This window comes from Hippocampus guttulatus, chromosome 3, assembly GCF_054856545.1.
Source record: "Hippocampus guttulatus isolate MCC_2025c chromosome 3, RoL_Hgut_1.0, whole genome shotgun sequence".
Classification (NCBI taxonomy): Eukaryota; Metazoa; Chordata; class Actinopteri; order Syngnathiformes; family Syngnathidae; genus Hippocampus; species Hippocampus guttulatus.
In genome coordinates this window covers 13,998,324-14,018,003 of record NC_141263.1, presented here as the reverse complement: position 1 = coordinate 14,018,003, position 19,680 = coordinate 13,998,324, and the positions used below count along the sequence as shown (strand labels likewise).

Genomic DNA, 19,680 nt, shown 5'->3' with positions numbered 1-19,680 from the left:
TTAACACGCCGCAAAAGTGCGTCCCATGCCTCGATCATCTTAGGGGCCGTTATGACTGTTGCTCATTATGGCATGCGCGTGTAAGTGTGTATGTGCACGTGTCCGGTAGCGTGTTGATCGCAGGAGGTTGGTTGATCGAAATGTAGATCTTCGGTCAAAAAATGTTCGGCACAGCTGGGAAAAAAAAAAAATTAATCATGAAGGCTCATTTTGTATTTGTAGCCAACAAATAGTCGGCTAATATAGATACATACAGCATGTGTTGCCTTCCTTATAAGGCTTATATGAGGCTATTATTTTTTTAGCGTCTCTAGACATATTTGCTTTAGGCGTTTTTTTGGTCCAATGTGGTGGCTCTTTCAACATTTTGGGTTGCCGACCCCTGCTCTACACTGATGGACTCCTGTGTGTGTGTGTGTGTGTGTGTGTGTGTGTGTGTGTGTGTGTGTGTGTGTGTGTGTGTGTGTGTGCGTGCGTGTGTGCGTGCGTGCGTGCGTGCGTGCGTGCGTGCGTGCGTGCGTGCGTGCGTGCGTGCGTGCGTGCGTGCGTGCGTGCGTGCGTGCGTGCGTGTGTGTGTGTGTGCGCACGCACATTCACAAGCAGCGAATGTCTGTCCTTTTGCTCGGATTAGGTCGGTGAATGCTGCAAGAGGATGATCAGACTGGGAGCACACCAAGGTTGCTGTGCGATCACAGAGGGATTATGGGGGATATGGTGCTGTAGTGCATTGCTGGGCTGCCTCCAGTTAGGCCCATCTCTGCGCCACGCTCCCCTCACACACACCACTGTAATTGCCTTTGCTTCTTTCATTACTTTTATTGCCTCTCCTCTGCATTGCGTGCTCCCTAGGCTTGCGGAAAGGTCATTGTGATGGCGGATGTGCGTGCGCGTGCACACACACGCATAGACACACAGTCCCTGACAAGCAGAAATTGGCTGAGGCACTAAAGCCGGAGAAACCGACACAAAGGGGTGGCCGCTAACATGCTGAGCAAATTTTAATCACATCCATAATTCACGATATCATACTAAGGCGGTAAGGAGACCAGAATTATAGTTGTGAATGAAGGTGCATCACACACAGAAGTGACTCGCGGTTATTTTTAGATGCTGCTCATGAAGATGGTAAACTAAATAAATATAATCTCATCATGGTTGGGCGGCAACGTTGATGGCGTTATTCTGGTTGTTGGGATGACCGACCATGTTCGGACCTCAATGCCAAGTACTCAGGATAAAGTAGCACACTAGGCCATAATAGTGTGCAAGGGCAACTACTGCCGTTTTGTTTCACTACAGTAACAAGTACCGGTAGTTGTCCCACTAGTATGCCAAAGTTGTGCATGGAAGCATCATACAGTAGTGGGAGGCAGTAGTGAAATAAAAGTGACTAAAACAGTCATTCTACTAGTTTGCTGAATTGTCTATGAGGACAGAGTGTCCTCTTCTCGCATGTGCTGGCTGCTCATATAATCCTGACTATGTAAATCTGGCATTCACATACCCTCATGGCAGATACGCACTCCGGATTGAGCAACCTTATTAATGGATGCATTTATATACCGTATTAGCCCGAATATAAGACGGCCCTGATTATAAGACGACCCCCTTTTTTTCAAGACTCAAATTTGAAAAAAGACTTTTTGAACACCAAATAAATTTTTATACAGAAAATAATTACAGTACATCTGAAACAAATGATGCTAACAATATATTTGAGAGAAAAAGCATGTTATTTTGCCTCATTCAAATCTTAATATCTGAACATTTAAATATGTAAACTAATGTGCAATCACATTCGTAAATGAATGGCTTCTGGTTTTTGAAATGTAAATGACATCATAACTTCTCCTCAGCTGCCGGTTAACCTGGCCGATCTTTGACCCACTTTTCTCCAGACTGTCGCTACGTTTCTCCATTTTCTGTTATCTCTTCTATTATTTTCTTCTCTTGTCTTTCTTACCGCTATTTTTTCTTTTTCTTCTTCGTGCTACCGCTATTTTTATTTTTATTCTACGTGACAGGGGTTCACTTTGTCCTGGGGAGTCAAGTTCAGCATTCGCTTCAATGATATCTGGCGCCATCTAGCGTCGTGACTGGGTATAATGTCTAGACCCCGAATATAAGACGACCCCCACTTTTCTTCAGTCTTATTTCAATGCAAAAAAACACTGTCTTATATTCGGGCCAATACAGTATGTTTCCTGATATGACCGAACTGAGGTACTTGGGAAAAAAAGGTGACAAAAAAGTTTTAAAGACTATGAAAAATAACTTCAAATGTGTTAATGAGAATTGATGAGTATTAATTGATTAGAAAAAACACTGTCTTCCACTTATCCGTTGTCAAGTTGCAGTGGCGCAATTCTAAGCGGGGAGGCCCAGAGTTTGTCCACCTCGAGGCCTTTCCTGTCCAGTCAAGAGAGTGCCCTGTTTTTTTTTCCCAAGGACTCCTGAAGACTGAACTCAACTGGAAAACATCCAGGAGACATGCTAATTAGATGCCCGAGCCGCCTCGTCATCCCAAGTGACAGAGCTTCTCACCCTCATTGTGACATTATTTTACTGTCGTCGAAGGCTTTGCATACTTTCCATGTCACCCACCCAATGAGTCTCTTGTGGCCAGACAAATTAATTTCAATATGCAGTTCGCACATCCCTAAAATACGTCGAGCATTTGAAACCCGGACCCAGACCTTCTCTATAAAATCCGTCTTGTCTGGTGGTACTGGAGCGAGGGTCATATGTTGATGGACGGGTGTCTCACAGTTGAAAAACCGTCTCCACTAGCCAGCCAGGAGGACTCAAACGTAAGCCACTTGGTATTTGCTTGCATTACACTTCTCCCCGACATCCACTAGAATGGAAAAGGAGGGAAATACGAGCTGAATCGGGGGATGCTTCTGAGGTGGATGGAGGGAATTCAGAGGTGGAGAGATGTGAACCCAATCTGCTATGTGTTGACAATACTGATGAGGGGCTTTTGCTGAGACCAGCTTCTCGATCCCATCATTCCTTGTGTTTAATTTGGGCCAGACTACCGACACCACGGCGACCTTCCCCCTCTTATCCTCCCAGAGTTAGCCTGCATCAAGAAGAGAAGCGCAAACCATTAGCGTGAGGCTGTGGTCCAAATGAAAAAGATGGGGGGCACACACTGGGTTTGTTGGCTTCAGTGAAAGTAAGCAAGCCAAAGTGAAGCTTGTTTTTACATGCAGTGAGAAGAAAATGCCAAAGCAAATCTTTTTTTTTTTTTAATGCTTATTTGTAATGTTCATTATTTGTTTGTGTGGGATGGTGGGGTTTTTTCTCTTCTTTAGCTCACAAGTAAAATGGAGTTTTAACAAACGAGCAAACACAAAAGCGTAAAGATCAACAGAATGTTCCGTTTATTATGCTTGGCTGCCTGACTTCTGTGCTTCTCGTTTCTAAGCAGAATTCATAGAGCAAAATTTCCTTTCAAGCCGATGAAAAACTAGGCTTGAGAAAGTTGTCCACTGTGGGAAACTATCGCAAATTAGTGTCTGACTGAACTGGAAGTCAGATATGAATACAATACGAAATGAATACAATAAAGGGATGGAAGCATGCGGCGAATAGCAAAAATCTACAACTGACGCTCCCCCCCGAAAAAAAGTTTCAGATTTTCCTCTGGATGCCACAAGATGATAACAATCATTTAGATAGGATTAGATAGGTTCCTCCCCTCACTTTAACATAGTTACTTGGAACCATGATGCCACAAAGTCGTGTGAAGCAATATATTGTATTATATTCGACTGCTTTCTGCAGAGCACACAAACATTTATCACTTATTGATTCCCCTAAATGAAAAAAAAAAACATTTAGAATTAGTGCTTTAACCATGTGTCAGCCACTGGTGAGGCCGCTTCAGTTCTTGAGTCTGGTCCTGCAAAACACAAGCGAAGGGCTGCTGACTGAAGATGCTTTTCTGTCGCTCACCTAAAATAATTTGTTTCTGTAATTGTGCAGGATGTGTTTTGTAAAACCAAGTCAACTGTGTTTTTTTTCTTTCTTTTTTTTTTTAACAGAATTGATATGCCTGAATTAGTTTTTGCATTGAGTGAAATGCAAAATATTCACCAACGGTTTGTTTGTCTGCCACAGAGATGTTTTGTTTGCAGATTATGGGTCAAAATTTCTATTTAAAACGTGTTTGGTGTTTACAACAGCAATTGAAACATAAAATAAAAGCAAAATAATATCTCTTTCACATCAATCTTGACAAAATGATCATCTACTAATCTCCCTAGCTCCATGAAAACATCCACGAGATATCCTTTGTGATACATTGTCGTTGCCACCCATTTCTAGTTCAATTGAAAAGGATATAACAGTCAGGAGTGCATTGATGCGCTGAAAGCAAAGCAGAGATCCATCGAGAATAATAATACGAAGGGTTTTTAGTCGGTGGAATTTAGGTTCAAGTCAGCAAAACCGAAGGTAAATGATTTTCTATTCTGTTTGTTTGTTTGATGCAGGATGGCCCATTCTGCGTGCCAGGTGGGGCGGGGGAGGTCTCGGAGTACCGCTGTTCTGAGCTTGACCCCATGCCTCAATTATGTGTCATTAGTGAGACTTTCAGAGAAGCTGGCCAGACTGAGACCTGACAGCCCCTTCTCGGATATTTAGCCATGCATATGGATGGATTTCTGATCCCTCTCATCCACCACCGAGGACGAGGGAATTAGGCCAGTGAGGAGGAGAGTAGGGGGCTTAAAGGGGAGCATCCATGTCCGACTTTCATGGCAACGATGGAGCTATTACGCCCGCGAAGGGCCAGTGGTCATGCTTGGCTGCCTGCTTGTTTGTCTGTTGTTCTGTCGCACAGGTGATCAACACTACGAGATGGGGGGCGGGGGGTCACGTTTGATGACCTTTTTGGGTCGTGCGTGAAACTAGATTAGACGCTGCCCTGAAGAACAGTGTTTTTAATTCCACGCAGTCATACAATGTGTACTCATGACGGCATATTAAAATGTGCATTTCTCACTCGGCGGTATTCATTAGCAGTTTACTCTTCCACATCACTTACCTTGACTACGCCGCATGATTGATGGAGGGCTAGGGGTGTTGTTTATTTGTATATCAGACAATGTAATATTCATGTTGCACGCTTTTCTGAGCAGACGTTCGCTCGAGTCAGTGGAATGGTTACTTGGGATTAGATTTTCACAGCAGATTGCTATTATTAAAGGGGAACAAACTCCTTTGAGCAGTCATCTTCCAGGGGAGGCAATTTCTCTCGCTGCCAAAGTGCTGCGCCATGGCTCTTAATGCACTGAAGCAAAAGAGCTTTGGCCCGCAACCTTTCACGCCTTCAACTCTCCTGTTTGTGATTGAATAGTTAATAACTATGAGTCGCCTCTAAAAGCCTGCTTCTCTTCTTTTTGTCTGTTTGTCCACTGCACCTGCCCGGCGCATGTCGTGATTCCTGCGGTCGTGGCCCAGATGCTAAGTCAACTGATAGGCCTCATTTTTCTGCACCAGTTATTCTTCCTACCACTACTGATACAGTATTGACTCATGTGTCCACCAGTCGCTTTCTCTTAAGCCATAGGTGTCAAATTCAGGTCCTGGAGGGCCGCTGTCCTGCATGTTTTCCAAGTCTCCTTGTTGCAACACACCTGATTCAAATGATCAGATCATTAGCAAGCTCTGCGGAAGCCTGACATTGAACCTGTTCATTTGAATCAGGTGTGTTGCAACAGGGAGACTTGGAAAACATGCAGGACAGCGGCCCTCCAGGACCTGAGTTTGACACCTATGTCTTAAGCCATTTTTCTCCACTTAACAGTTGGGTTTTGGTTTGTTTCTGGTATGGTTTGGATCGGAAAATCCTGATTTAGGCTTGCATTTTCACAGCTTGCGAGGGTACGATGGCGATAGTTATGTTTCAAGAGCATGACCTCATAGCAACTCACCAATGAAATCATCCATCCATCCACTATCTGACCCGCTCATGATGGCCACGGACATGCTGGAGCCTATCCCAGCTGTCCTCGGGGTGGGAGGAGGGGTACACCCTGAACTGGTCGACAGCCAATCGCAAGGCACCTAGAGGAACAAATCAACACATGATGATGATAAATGTGTCTCGGAGCGGGCAGTGCTACCTCATGACGGGATCCATAGATTAAAACCAAACTACAGTCAAATAGCCTATAATCACTTTTCGGGATGCTGGTCAACCTCCAATTTGGGGGGGATTTAGGAATAAATATCGCCAAAAAAAGGGCTTTGATGAAGTTTTGAAGAGTCATGTCTACCTTTATGATACGTTTTCTTATTTCTTGCATTCAGACAAATATTTTTTTGGATAAAGAGAAGTTTTCTTACCCGGCGTACACCAGCTGACACTTCCGCCTATATAAGAGCTTCACTCACCCCCCCAAAATTTGCCAAGTTGTAGTAGTCGGACAACGATAAGAAAGAATCAAACTAGCATCAGCATCATCCAAAAAACGCTATATTACCTGTGCATCCAATGTTTTAAATTTGCATCTTTACATTCTTAACAGTACCAAACCATTGGGTACCAAGACCCCAACAGCCTCAAAAGACTACTGATGTTGACCCTTAACAATTGAAAATATTCCTAACTCCTACTAAAGTCCATTTGCAACAGCATGAAAGAAAACTGTCAACAAGTTCACTCATTTTCTTCCTGTCAAGCACAATTTGAAAAATGAGAAGCTTGGAGGAGCAACGTCCTTAATTTCACTTTCCACCCTGGGCTGAATTTTTCAAATGTGTCCAGTTCAAAGACAAAAATCCAAAGTGCATTAAAAAAATAATAATAATAAGTTTTGAAACGGCCTGTGTTCATTTTGGACATGGCCTTTAAAACATAATGTTTAGGGCTAACAGGATCTTTTTATCTTTTTTTTTTTATTTTTTTAGCGCTTCTGTGGCTTCCTGTATGCATTCATCATGCGCACTCGCACACACACACACACACACACACACACACACACACACGCACACGCACACGCACACGCACACGCACACACACACGCACATTGGGACAGCTCATTAGCCCATCCTACACTCACAGCTCTGGCAGAATGTGACCCTGCCTAATTGTGTACCATGCTCATTTGTTCTCCCTGCATGACGTGACGATTGCTTATTTATTCTCCTCAGGGCTCCCATCTCGCAGAAAAATGATTGGCTCATTTCATTCACTGCACATTTTTTCAAGCTTTATTTGATAAGCACGTTTCCCTTCCGGCATTCAAATCCCTTCCTTTACCCGTGCTTTGCAAAGTTTTAATTTCACCCGGGCACATCATTGCTCAGATTGTGCCGTGCACTAATTATCTGCAATACAGAGGAACTTTTGCACGTGTGATCCTGTTTATTCTGGTAGAATTAAGCAACACAAAAGGGGGTCGGCAATAATGATGCAGTGTGAATATTTGAGGAGGCAATTGTGTACACAAAGCTGGCAGACGTGCTCAACAAGAAGCTTAAGAGGGATTGGACACCGCGGAGCCTCCGTCCGAATTAGCAGACCACATTTGCATTCTGTTCTGATGTGACATCTAGTTAGAGGCCTGTTTCACAAATAAAGCCATTAAAGCTTTTGTTCCAGTCGTGCAATAAGGGAGTGCTGAGGCACAGAAAAGAGGATAACAAGACTTGGCTGATTGGAAATGTGGTTAACAGTATTGCATGAGCCTGGTTGAAGCTGACAGTCTGCCTTCTTTCCCTCCACTATATGGAGCAGGCCTAGAGGCGTTACGCTATTGCTGAGTACATTTAGACTGAGTGTAACATTCAGTTTCATTTTATTCATACTTAATCCGCTGCTCAATGCCACTCCCATTTTGCGTGTTCTGTCAAAATGAACCTAAACATTTTATTATAAATGTAAAAATCAACATTTAATGCTGGGTTTTTTTCATCAAGTGAGCCTTTGTTGAGTTGCTCAAAACAAGAGGCACAGCTGATGAAACTCCTCGAGCCACAAACCCTAACGCGCCGACTCAGACAAAAAAAAATTCTTAATGAACACAAAGATTGCAGCCAAATAAAAGAATAATAAAGGCAGCCAAAGCTTAACAAGTTTGCCTTTGTTCTTCCGCTCCACCCGCTAGAGTTTGGCTGCTGAGCGAAAGAAGGCGGCGTTCAGGGCAGCTCAGAGAGTTCCCTGCCCATCGGCCTTCAATCGCATGGGGATGTCTGTGTTTGACAGTAGAAAGTATTGCTTCTAGAACAAAATAAGACCCCTAAGCAATGGTGGTGGAGCTGTTAGTGAAGCATCGTGTAAGCGTCCGCAGGGAGGGAGATTAAGCGCGATCGCTCACTGTACACGAGCGTTGGTCAGGGATGAGACAATGCGGATCGGGAAAAGTAAACATGATCGGATGCCGCAATACTGGTTCATTCTTACTTTGACAGAGCCACACTGTATCGCGATGGTTTGTGGCGTGCGACAGTATAACCTGATGCAAATGTTAGGAAAGTTGAGAGTGATGAAAAAGCATGAAACTCATCAGGAAAAAAAGAAAGTTGAATTGAGGTAATTGGACTCTTCTCGGTTGTTGAAGACATTTTGGCTTTAATTCTCTTTGGCAGCATTTTTACCTTTTTTTTTGGCCACGTTTGCCCGAAATGAAGTGCACTGTGAGATTTTAGCTTTTCTTTTCTTTCCTCTCTCTATTTAAGTCTTAAGTTTTCTCGTGGTCTGTCACAGGATACACAACAGTCTGGAAGGCTCAAAAGCATACGACGATTCGGCCCCTGGTTTACTCCGTACGTTTGCCACTGTGTTTCATCTCGGCTTGTCACGTTTTAATGTTGTCCCTCATGTTTGTCCACGGATGAATCGTGACCGCTGGGCACCGGTTCATCCGTGAACCGGTTGCCAACCAATCGCAGGGCACACAGAGACGAACAAGCATCCGCGCTCACACTCACACCAAGGGACAATTTTTTTAGTGTTCAAACAGCCTGCCATGCATGTTTTTGCAATGTGGGAGGAAACCGGAGTACCTGGAGAAAACCCACGCAGGCACGGGGAGAACATGCAAACTCCATACACGAAGGCCGGAGCTGGAATCAAACCCGGGTCCTCTGCACTATGAGGTCAACGCGCTAACCACTGGACCACCGGGCTGCCCAATTATTAACATTTATCATTAATTTAATTACAACAAATTGTACAATAACCTAGAACCGATTTTTTAACCAACCACAAGAATGAGAAGTGACTTTTGCCTTTTCCGTGTCAAATTTAATAGGGTTAATCCCACAATGGTAGTGCCTTTGGTGTCTTGATCAAAGAATCACTCTGTTCTTATGAAAATGGAGCAGACTCCAAAGTCTTACAGTACATTGATGTGGGTTTCTCTTTTACAGCCTCTTAAAATGTGTTTCTTTCATTTTTTACAATTGTCCCCCCCCCCCCCCCACCGTTTTTATTTTAAGTTATTTGATAAAGCGAGTCATTTTGACCATGTGTATTTTCTTTTCATAATCTTCAAGTGTACCCTGAAATTGCTTTCCACCCCGTCATTGTATTCCCTTTCGCAAACCCTCCGGATGTTTCTGGAATTTTGGCTTTCTTCAATAGAGGCTGATACTGTGCATTGTTAAGAGTAAAAACAATTGTTGCATATTCGTTGCCACATTATGCGTGTTGGATGTTATCGAGCTTAACATATTGTCGCTGTAATTTTTTGTCATTTAACAGTGAACACAAAGTCCAAATTGGGATGCAGCTTACTCTTGAACGGTATTTTTCTGTCCATCAAATTGTTGCGCTCTCCATTTCCTTCCTGTCACCATCCCGATTAGGAGCCAGATGTAGCCATCTTTTGATTGTGACATCAATTTCCTGGTCTGAGGCCCAAGATGTTAGGCTGTTAGGTCTCACAGCGGCTGTAAGAACTGTAAGAAAACAAGAATGGACAGTGTGTTAGGAAAACAAACATTTGTACATGTCATGAACAATGAATGGTCAGTAAAAATAACCCCTGAAATTTCTTATAATAATAATACATTTCATTTATAAGCGTCTTTCAAGACACTCTAGGACACTTTACAACCAAAACTAAACTAGGTGTGACGCTGTGGGGCGGAATATTTGCCACCAAAAACTAAACGTGAATAACTTTTAAATAGTTTATACTGAATTTGAATTACGTGAATTGGAGGTCAGTGGCTCGGATAATGGATGGATTTGTATATTTTACTCTGAATCATATTGAATAACTGAATCTGAATTGTACAATCTGAATTTGAAACGATAGACTTTTTTTTCTTTGAAACTGTATTTGATCCTCACTGAAAATTAAATTCTGTTTATTTTCATATTCAGTCTTACAAATACAAAACGACGTTTTTTTTCAACGTCAGATTTTGTTTTTGAATTGAGGTACTAAGTTTTAAATTAACTTTATGGTCAAGTATGAAGTATCCGGTTTGTATTGCAGCAAAGGGAATCAAAATTAATTTCATTGTATTTTAGTGCAGAGAGGGTTCTTTTTGGCAGCACCTCTGACTGTTCAAACACCTACATTTTCACAAGTGATGTGTCGGTCGCAAACGAGCCGGTACAAAGAGCCAGCCGGCTCTTTGAAGTGAACGATGAATCGTTTTTAGCCAAAAAAAACGACCATGTATAGTAAGCCGTTTTTAGCCCAAAAAAAACGACCATGTATAGTAAGCCGTTTTTAGACGAAAAAAACGACCATGTGTAGTTAGGTGTTTTTCGATGAAAAAAACGACCATGTATAGTAAGGTGTTTTTAGCCGAAAAAAACAACCATGAATAGTAAGGCGTTTTAACAAAAAAAAAAATGACCATGTATAGTAAGGTGTTTTTAGCCGAAAAAAATGACCATGTATAGTAAGGCGTTTTTAGCTGAAAAAAACGACCATGTATCGTAAGGCGTTTTTAGCCGAAAAAAAACGACCATGTATAGTAAGGCGTTTTTGGACGAAATTTTTAGCCGAAAAAAACGACCATGTATAGTAAGGTGTTTTTAGCCAAAAAAAACCCGACCATGTAGTCATTTAGCCGAAAGAAACGACCTTGATTAATAAAAAAAACACAACTCCACTCCTCTGTAGTGCTTTGGCTCAGTGGTAGAGTGATGGAGTGCCACGCCAGAGGTTGAGTGTTCCATCCCTGATTGTTGCAACAATGTCTACTCTTTAACCACCATATACAACTTAATTGAGGAAAAACACAAAACAACCCAAAGGTTCATTTTGGTGGGTTAGCTCAGTGGTAGAAAGCTGAAGTCCCAAATCCAGCGGTTGGGTGTTCAATTCCTAGTGTTTGCAACAAGGTCACCACTTTTTAAACACCATTTGCAGGTTTATCGAAGAAAACACAAAACAAACAAGAACTTATGTGGTGGTGTGGCTCAGGGGTAGGGAAACCATGTCCCAAACTAGCGGTTGGGTGTTCAATCACCAGAGGTTGCAACCATGTCCCTTCTTTCTTTGACCAACATGATAAGTAAGGCTTATTGAAGTCGTTTTTTGTATCGTAGGCCGTTTTTCGCCGAAAAAAACGACCATGTATATATATATAGTAAGGCGTTTTTAGCCGGAAAAAAAACAACCATGTATAGTAAGGCATTTTTGGACGAAATTTTTAGCCGAAAAAAACGACCATGTATAGTAAAGCGTTTTTAGCAGAAAAAAAACGACCATGTATAGTAAGGCTTTTTTGGACGAAAAAAACGACCATGTATAGTAAGGTGTTTTTAGCTGAAAAAAACAACCGTATCGTTTAGCCGAAAGAAACGACCATGATTAATAAAAAAAAAAACACAACTCCACTCCTCTATGTGGTGCTTTGGCTCAGTGGTAGAGTGATAGAGTGCCACACCAGAGGTTGAGTGTTCGATCCCTGGTTGTTGCAACTATGTCTACTCTTTAACCGCCATTTACAACTTATTTGAGGAAAAACACAAAACAACCCAAAGGTTCATTGTGGTGTGTTAGCTCAGTGGTAGAAAGCTGAAGTCCCAAATCCAGCGGTTGGGTGTTCGATTCCCAGTGTTTGCAACAAGGTCACATCTGTCTTTAACCACCATTTGCAGCTTTATCGAAGAAAACACAAAACAAACAAGAACTTATGTGTTTGTGTGGCTCAGGGGTAGAGAAACCATGTCCCAAACTAGCGGTTGGGTGTTTAATCCCCAGAGGTTGCAACCATATCCCTTCTTTCTTTGACCAACATGATAGGTAAGGCTGATTGAAGTCGTTTTTTGCATCGTAAGGCGTTTTTCGCCGAAAAAAACTAACATGTATAGTAAAGCCTTTTTGGACGAAAAAAAACACCATGTAGAGTAAGGCATTTTTGGACGAAATTTTTAGCCGAAAAAAGCGACCATGTATGTAAGGCGTTTTTAGCCGAAAAAAAGACGACCATGTATGTAAGGCGTTTTTAGCCGAAAAAAAAGACCATGTATAGTAAAGCGTTTTTGGACGAAATTTTTAGCCAAAAAAAACGACCATACTATCCATGGTCTTTTTTTTCGGCTAAAAACGCCTTACTATACATGGTCGTTTTTTTCGGTTAAAAACACCTTACTATACATGGTCGTTTTTTTCGGCTAAAAATTTCGTCCAAAAATGCCTTACTATACATGGTCGTTCTTTTCGTCCAAAAAGGCCTTACTATACATGGTCATTTTTTTCGGCTAAAAACACCTTACTATACATGGTCGGTTTTTTCGGCTAAAAACGCCTTACTATACATGGTCGTTTTTTGTCGGCTAAAAACGCCTTACTATACATGGTCGCTTTTTTCGGCTAAAATTTTCGTCCAAAAATGCCTTACTATACATGGTCGTTATTTTCGGCTGAAAATTGCGTCCAAAAATGCCTTACTATACATGGTTGGTTTTTTTTGGTCAAAAACGCCTTACTATACATGGTCGTTTTTTTCGGCTAAAAACGCCTTACGATACATGGTCGTTTTTTTTGGCTAAAAACACCTTAGTATACATGGTCGTTTTTTTCAGCTAAAAATTTCGTCCAAAAATGCCTTGCTATACATGGTCGTTTTTTTTCGTCCAAAAAGGCATGGTCATTTTTTTCGGCTAAAAACATCTTACTATACATGGTCGTTTTTTTTTTGGCTAAAAACGGCTTACTGTACATGGTCGTTTTTTTCGGGTAAAACCACCTTCCTATACATGGTCGTTTTTTTTCGGCTAAAAATTTTGTCCAAAAATGCCTTACTATACATGGTCGTTTTTTTCGGCTAAAAACTTTGTCCAAAAACGCCTTACTATACATGGTCGTTTTTTTCGGCTAAAAACGGCTTACGACACATGGTCGTTTTTTTTCGGCTAAAAATTTGGTCCAAAAACGCCTTACGATACATGGTCGTTTTTTTTCTGCTAAAAACGCCTTACATACATGGTTGTTTTTTTCGGCTAAAAATGCCTTACTATACATGGTCATTTTTTTCGGCTAAAAATTTCGACCAAAAAGGCCTTACTATACATGGTCGTTTTTTTTCGGCTAAAAACGCCTTACTATACATGGTCGTTTTTTTCAGCTAAAAATTTTGTCCAAAAATGCCTTACTATACATGGTCGTTTTTTTTCGTCCAAAAAGGCATTACGATACATGGTCGGTTTTTTTCTGCTAAAAACGCCTGACATACATGGTTGTTTTTTTCAGCTAAAAATGCCTTACTATACATGGTCGTTTTTTCGGCGAAAAACGCCTTACGTTTTGGTCGTTTTTTTCGTCTAAAAACGCCTTACTATACATGGTCATTTTTTTCGGCTAAAAACGCCTTACTATATATACATGGTCGTTTTTTTCGGCTAAAAATTTTGTCCAAAAATGCCTTCCTAATGGTAAAAAAAAAAAATGCCATGGTCGTTTTTTTTCGGCTAAAAACGCCTTACTATATATGGTCGTTTTTTTCGGCTAAAATTTTCGTCCAAAAATGCCTTACTATACATGCTCGTTTTTTCGGCCAAAAACGCCTTACGTTTTGGTCGTTTTTTTTTCGGTTAAAAACGCCTTACTATACATGGTCGTTTTTTTCGGTCAAAAACGCCTTACTATACATGGTCGTTTTTTTCGGTCAAAAACGCCTTACTATACATGGTCATTTTTTTCGGCTAAAAACGCCTTACTATATATACATGGTCGTTTATTTCGTCCAAAAATGCCTTACTATATACATGGTCATTTTTTTCGGCCAAAAACGCCTTATGTTTTGGTCGTTTTTTTCGGTTAAAAACGCCTTACTATACATGGTCGTTTTTTTCGGCTAAAAACTTCGTCCAAAAACGCCTTACTATACATGGTCGTTTTTTCGGCTAAAAATTTGGTCCAAAAACGCATTACGATACATGGTCGTTTTTTTCGGCTAAAAACTTCGTCCAAAAACGCCTTACTATACATGGTCGTTTTTTCGGCTAAAAATTTGGTCCAAAAACGCCTTACATACATGGTTGTTTTTTTCGGCTAAAAATGCCTTACTATACATGGTCGTTTTTTTTCGGCTAAAAACGCCTTACTATATATGGTCGTTTTTTTCGGCTAAAATTTTCGTCCAAAAATGTCTTACTATACATGGTCGTTTTTTCGGCCAAAAACGCCTTACGTTTTGGTCATTTTTTTCGGCTAAAAACGCCTTACTATACACGGTCGTTTTTTTCGGCTAAAAACTTCGTCCAAAAACGCCTTACTACATTGTCGTTTTTTTCGGCTAAAAATTTGGTCCAAAAACGCCTTACGATACATGGTCGTTTTTTTTCTGCTATAAACACCTTACATACATAGTTGTTTTTTTCGGCTAAAAATTCCTTACTATACATGGTCTTTTTTTTTCGGCTAAAAATGCCTTACTATACATGGTCGTTTTTTTCGGCCAAAAATTTCGTCCAAAAATGCCTTCCTATACATGGTTGTTTTTTTCGTCGAAAAAGGCCTTACTATACATGGTCATTTTTTTCGGTTAAAAACACCTTACTATACACAGTCGGGTTTTTTTCGGCTAAAAACGCCTTACTATATATGGTCGTTTTTTTCGGCTAAAATTTTCATCCAAAAATGCCTTACTATACATCGTCGTTTTTTCAGCCAAAAACGCCTTACGTTTTGGTCGTTTTTTTTTTCGGGTAAAAACGCCTTACTATACATCGTCGTTTTTTTCGGTCAAAAACGCCTTACTATACATGGACGTTTTTTTCGGCTAAAAACGCCTTACTATACACGGTCGTTGTTTTTCGGCTAAAAACGCCTTACTATATACATGGTCGTTTTTTTCGGCTAAAAATTTCGTCCAAAAATGCCTTACTGTACATGGTCGGGGTTTTTTTCGGTCAAAAACGCCTTACTATACATGGTCGTTTTTTTCGGCTAAAAACGCCTTACTGTACATGGTCGTTTTTTTCGGGTAAAAACACCTTCCTATACATGGTCGTTTTTTTCGGCTAAAAATTTTGTCCAAAAATGCCTTACTATACATGGTCGTTTTTTTTCATCCCAAAACGCCTTACGATACATGGTCGTTTTTTTTCGGCTAAAAATTCCTTACTATACATGGTCGTTTTTTTCGGCTAAAAATGCCTTACTATACATGGTCGTTTTTTTCGGCTAAAAATTTCGTCCAAAAATGCCTTACTATATATACATGGTCGTTTTTTTCGGCTAAAAACGCCTTATAATACATGGTCGTTTTTTCCCATCTAAAAACGCCTTACATGGTCGTTTTTTTTCGGCTAAAAATTCCTTACTATACATGGTCGTTTTTTTTCGGTCAAAAACGCCTTACTATACATGGTCGTTTTTTTCGGCCAAAAATTTCGTCCAAAAATGCCTTCCTATACATGGTTGTCTTTTTTCGTCGAAAAAGGCCTTACTATACATGGTCATTTTTTTCGGTTAAAAACACCTTACTATACACAGTCGGGGTTTTTTCGGCTAAAAACGCCTTACTATACATGGTCGTTTTTTTCGGCTAAAAACGCCTTACTATACATGGTCGATTTTTTCATCCAAAACGCCTTACTATACATCACTGGTGTCAAACTCATTTCACATGGTGGGCCACATACGGCCTCGGTAGATGTCAAGTGGGCCGGGCCATTAAAATGATACCATACTTTGCTATAAACAACCAAAACAATATGTCTTTCCTTTATTTTGGTATAAAGAAGCACAAGAACATTTGGAAAATGTTGAAATTTAATGAACGTGTCTTTTACAAAACATTTCATGAAGCACCTTACATTTCCTTCAATTATGTGCAATTTACTTTTATCATTCACATACATGCATTGCAACTGATCCCATTGATTGTACAAACTTTAACAAGTAATTGGCATTGAAAAATATAGTAATGCACTTTATGATTAAACAAGATTTATAAAGAAAGGAATTTTTAAACCATTTACACGTGCATATAAATTCCAAATGTAATCCCTGCCTACACCTTACAAACTAAGGAGAGTGCTATTAAATGTGTAAATGTGAGAGTGCTATTGATAGCGTCTGCTGTCATGGGTCTGTCTCAGTGACGGACTGAGGCTGCTGTTGTCTTCTTCTCTGGTCAAAACAGTGTCCCCTAGCGGATACTCAATGAATCGCACCTTATTAAAAATATTAATTGTCTTTTTTGCATTTTTTGCATTTTTAAATTATCCTGCGAGCCTGATTGAACCGCACGCGCGCGCGTGTGTGTGTGTGTGTGTGTGTGTGTGATGAATGGAATTCCACATCGGTGTGCAATTGTAAAACAAGGCTGTGTGTTGAAAAAATAAATCTGAAACTGCATTTAAGGGTGGCTCAATACTGGCTGGCCATGTACGGGCCGGAGTTGTAAATTGATTTCTGGCCCAAATACTTCACTCCACAACTGGCCCTCATCTGGTTTGCCAGAGTCAAGCCAGTGCCTCCTTTGCCACTCCTGGGCCGTGTTCGGCCCACATGCATTATGCCAGTGCCGACTCAAGGCCAGCTGTGCCAGCTTCATGCCGAATCCGGGCCAGATGCCTCTGCTGACTCGGACGTTTTAATTAATCGGGTTTTGCTTTTTTTTTTTCTTGCAGCAAACACAAAAGGATTCAAATGTGCTCGGTCGGAATGCCATAATTTGCCCGCCCCCTGCTTGAAACACTGTACAAACAAAAGCTGTACATGGCTGCCTTGTTTCAGTTTCAGTCATAAACCACATGTGGGCAGGAAAGTGTTTTTTTTTTTTTTTTTTGTACTGGGTGCATGTACCTTTGAAAATTCAATCAACTGAAGGCCGACTCCTGCTGGGTGACAAGGGGGGCTGAAGTTTCCATCGGGCCTGCTGTGTTCCTAATGCAGCCTTGTATTGTAATTGCGTCCCAGAAGGCTCTTCATTTACAGCCAACAAAACCGATGCGGGAGTGACGAGACCAGAAAATGTCTCCTTCTGCGCACTACAGCAGTTAATTAAAACAGCACTTGATGCCTTGATGTTGTCTCATCAGTCTCACTTGTGCTCTTGGGGGTATTAGATTTCGTCGCCGTTGGGCGCAATCCTCGCATCTCCAAAATCACAAATTTTCAGGAAGTCGAGAAAACACATTTTGGTGAACAAAAATAAATTAAAAACGGGCGCAAGCTAGATTGGATTGGATAAACTTTATTGTCAAATGTACTGTATGTGCAACATACAGCACAGATGAAATTTCTTCCCTCTCAACATAAAACAAGAGGAGCCGCTGCGGGTTAGTTAACAAGTTAACAAAATCATACAGATATCATTTATTCATTCTTTCACTATATCTTGTGCAGCATCTAATCAAACCTTCGCAGCAGTATTTCACACTGCACTTATTGCACATCAAATTCTGTGAAATGTTATACAGTACCTGTATTTGTTTTGTGGCTGGTTGTCAAGATTGTCTGTCAACTGGTTCGGGGTGCGCCCCGCCTATTGCCGGAAGCCAGCTGGAATATGGGCTCCAGCATGCCCGCGACCCTTGTGGGGGGGGGGGGGGGGGGGATTACAAATTCCTTGGTTGTTGATCTGTTCGTAAGTAAATGCATTTTTTAAATTGTATTTTTGTTGAGGTTGTACGACACAATACTTATTGTGACGTGTTTTTTCTTGCACTTCACAAATACTGTGCTAAAAAAGAAAAATCGAACACTGAAGCTAATAAAAACTGAACTAAAACAAATCAATGTTGCAAAAATAACATATACGTACTATCATGCTTGCGGTAAAAATGAATTCAAACTAAGTGAATTTGAAAAACAAAACGAACTATAAGGGAAAATTATATAACATAGAAACAGACCAATAGTATCGATTTGTGAAAAATGTGAAATCGACCACATTTGTGAACACCCAGAGTTGCCGCTAGACAATGATGATTTGTAAAGAAGGCAAGTCTAATGTGCGATGTGTTTTTTTCCAGATGTGACAGACGAGCCGATTGAAGAGGTGTGGCCTTCCGCCCTAATCCTCGCGTTTCTATCCAGGCCGCCCCCACGGCCCATCTTAATTCCCTTCATCATTACAGGGGACTCCTTGCGGAGAGCTTTGGGAAAAGGTGACTGCTGACGATGTCATTCACATGAGCTATTTCCAAATGTCAGCCCGTGAGCTCGCGTTTGTCTCATTAAAGTTGGTGCAGTCCATTTTATCTTCGCTTTCGCCTGCCATTCTCAATCAAGTCCACTGGGAGAATGGAGGGAGGGGGCCCCTCATAATCATGCTTATTTGCATGAGCGCAAGCTACAGACAGCCAATCAGGGGACAACAAGAAAGGGCCGGTGGGAAAAAGACACCTTGAGGGAAAGACAAGCGCGCCATCCGTTTTTTTTTTGTCCAAATAGATGCATGCCACTTCAGAGGTATCAGTTGGGAGACATCAAGAAGTGTCAGCGCACTACATAGCGTCATGCACCCTTTTTGTTCAACAGTCTTCTGACCTGAAGATTTACATCGAGGTCCACACATGATCCGCCCTCATGGAGGCAAGTCCTTCATCTTGAGCTCATCGGCATCTTTTGCAGCCGAGGAGCTTCAAAGGCTCACATGGCTCGCGGAGATGTGCGAGATCTTTGCATGGCGGATGACGGACCGAGGCTTTGTTTTCTCCCTGATCCGCTTCACCCACCCGCCTCCGCTTGGTCATCGCTGCAGGAACAACCATTCTATATATTGTCATCAATGCAGTCACAATATATAGAAAATAAAGCATCTTTGAATCAATTATTAATTATCTATCAATTGATCAATTAACAAATGACCTCCTTTCTTCCTCTGATAGACATGATTGACAATTGTACTCTTCCAATGTTGTGGGAACAATTTGAGAGCTTTTGTGTTTCCAGTGCAAAAGGCATGGTTCAGTAGTCGTAGTCTGGCAGAATAATTGCATCGCCAAAATCACATGATGATTTTGGAGCACCGCCTCAAAACAAAAACAAACAAACAGGGGGAAAAAAACGGGGATAAACGACCAATAAGCATTTTTCAAGAAAGAACAGTAGTTGGCTTCCCCCCACTCCACCCCCCAAAAAACAAAAAAAAATGTTTCGATGCCAAACCAATTGCAAAGAGAAGATCCGATTACAGTAAATACCCAGAATGCTCGCAATTTGGCACCCGCGGATCGCTTTCCCCCACCCCCTCACATGACTACAGTATATTCCCTTACTTTCATTAAGTAAGATA

At 41.2% G+C, this 19,680-nt stretch overlaps 1 long non-coding RNA gene across 6 annotated transcripts in view; it reads left to right on the top strand.

Annotated features, from left to right (window-relative positions):
• LOC147207575 (uncharacterized) overlaps positions 1-19,245 on the top strand; it is a 141,752-nt gene extending 122,507 nt beyond the window's left edge. For 2 of the 6 annotated variants that reach the window (XR_015100432.1, XR_015100429.1), the window contains exons 9-10: positions 632-787; positions 18,416-19,245. This is a non-coding gene — a long non-coding RNA (uncharacterized LOC147207575). Of the gene's footprint in view, positions 1-631; positions 788-4,502; positions 5,014-18,415 lie in introns of those variants that run through there. The other 4 variants (XR_015100430.1, XR_015100431.1, XR_015100433.1 and 1 more) reach the window with 4 other exon arrangements.
• The last annotated feature ends 435 nt before the right edge of the window (positions 19,246-19,680 follow it).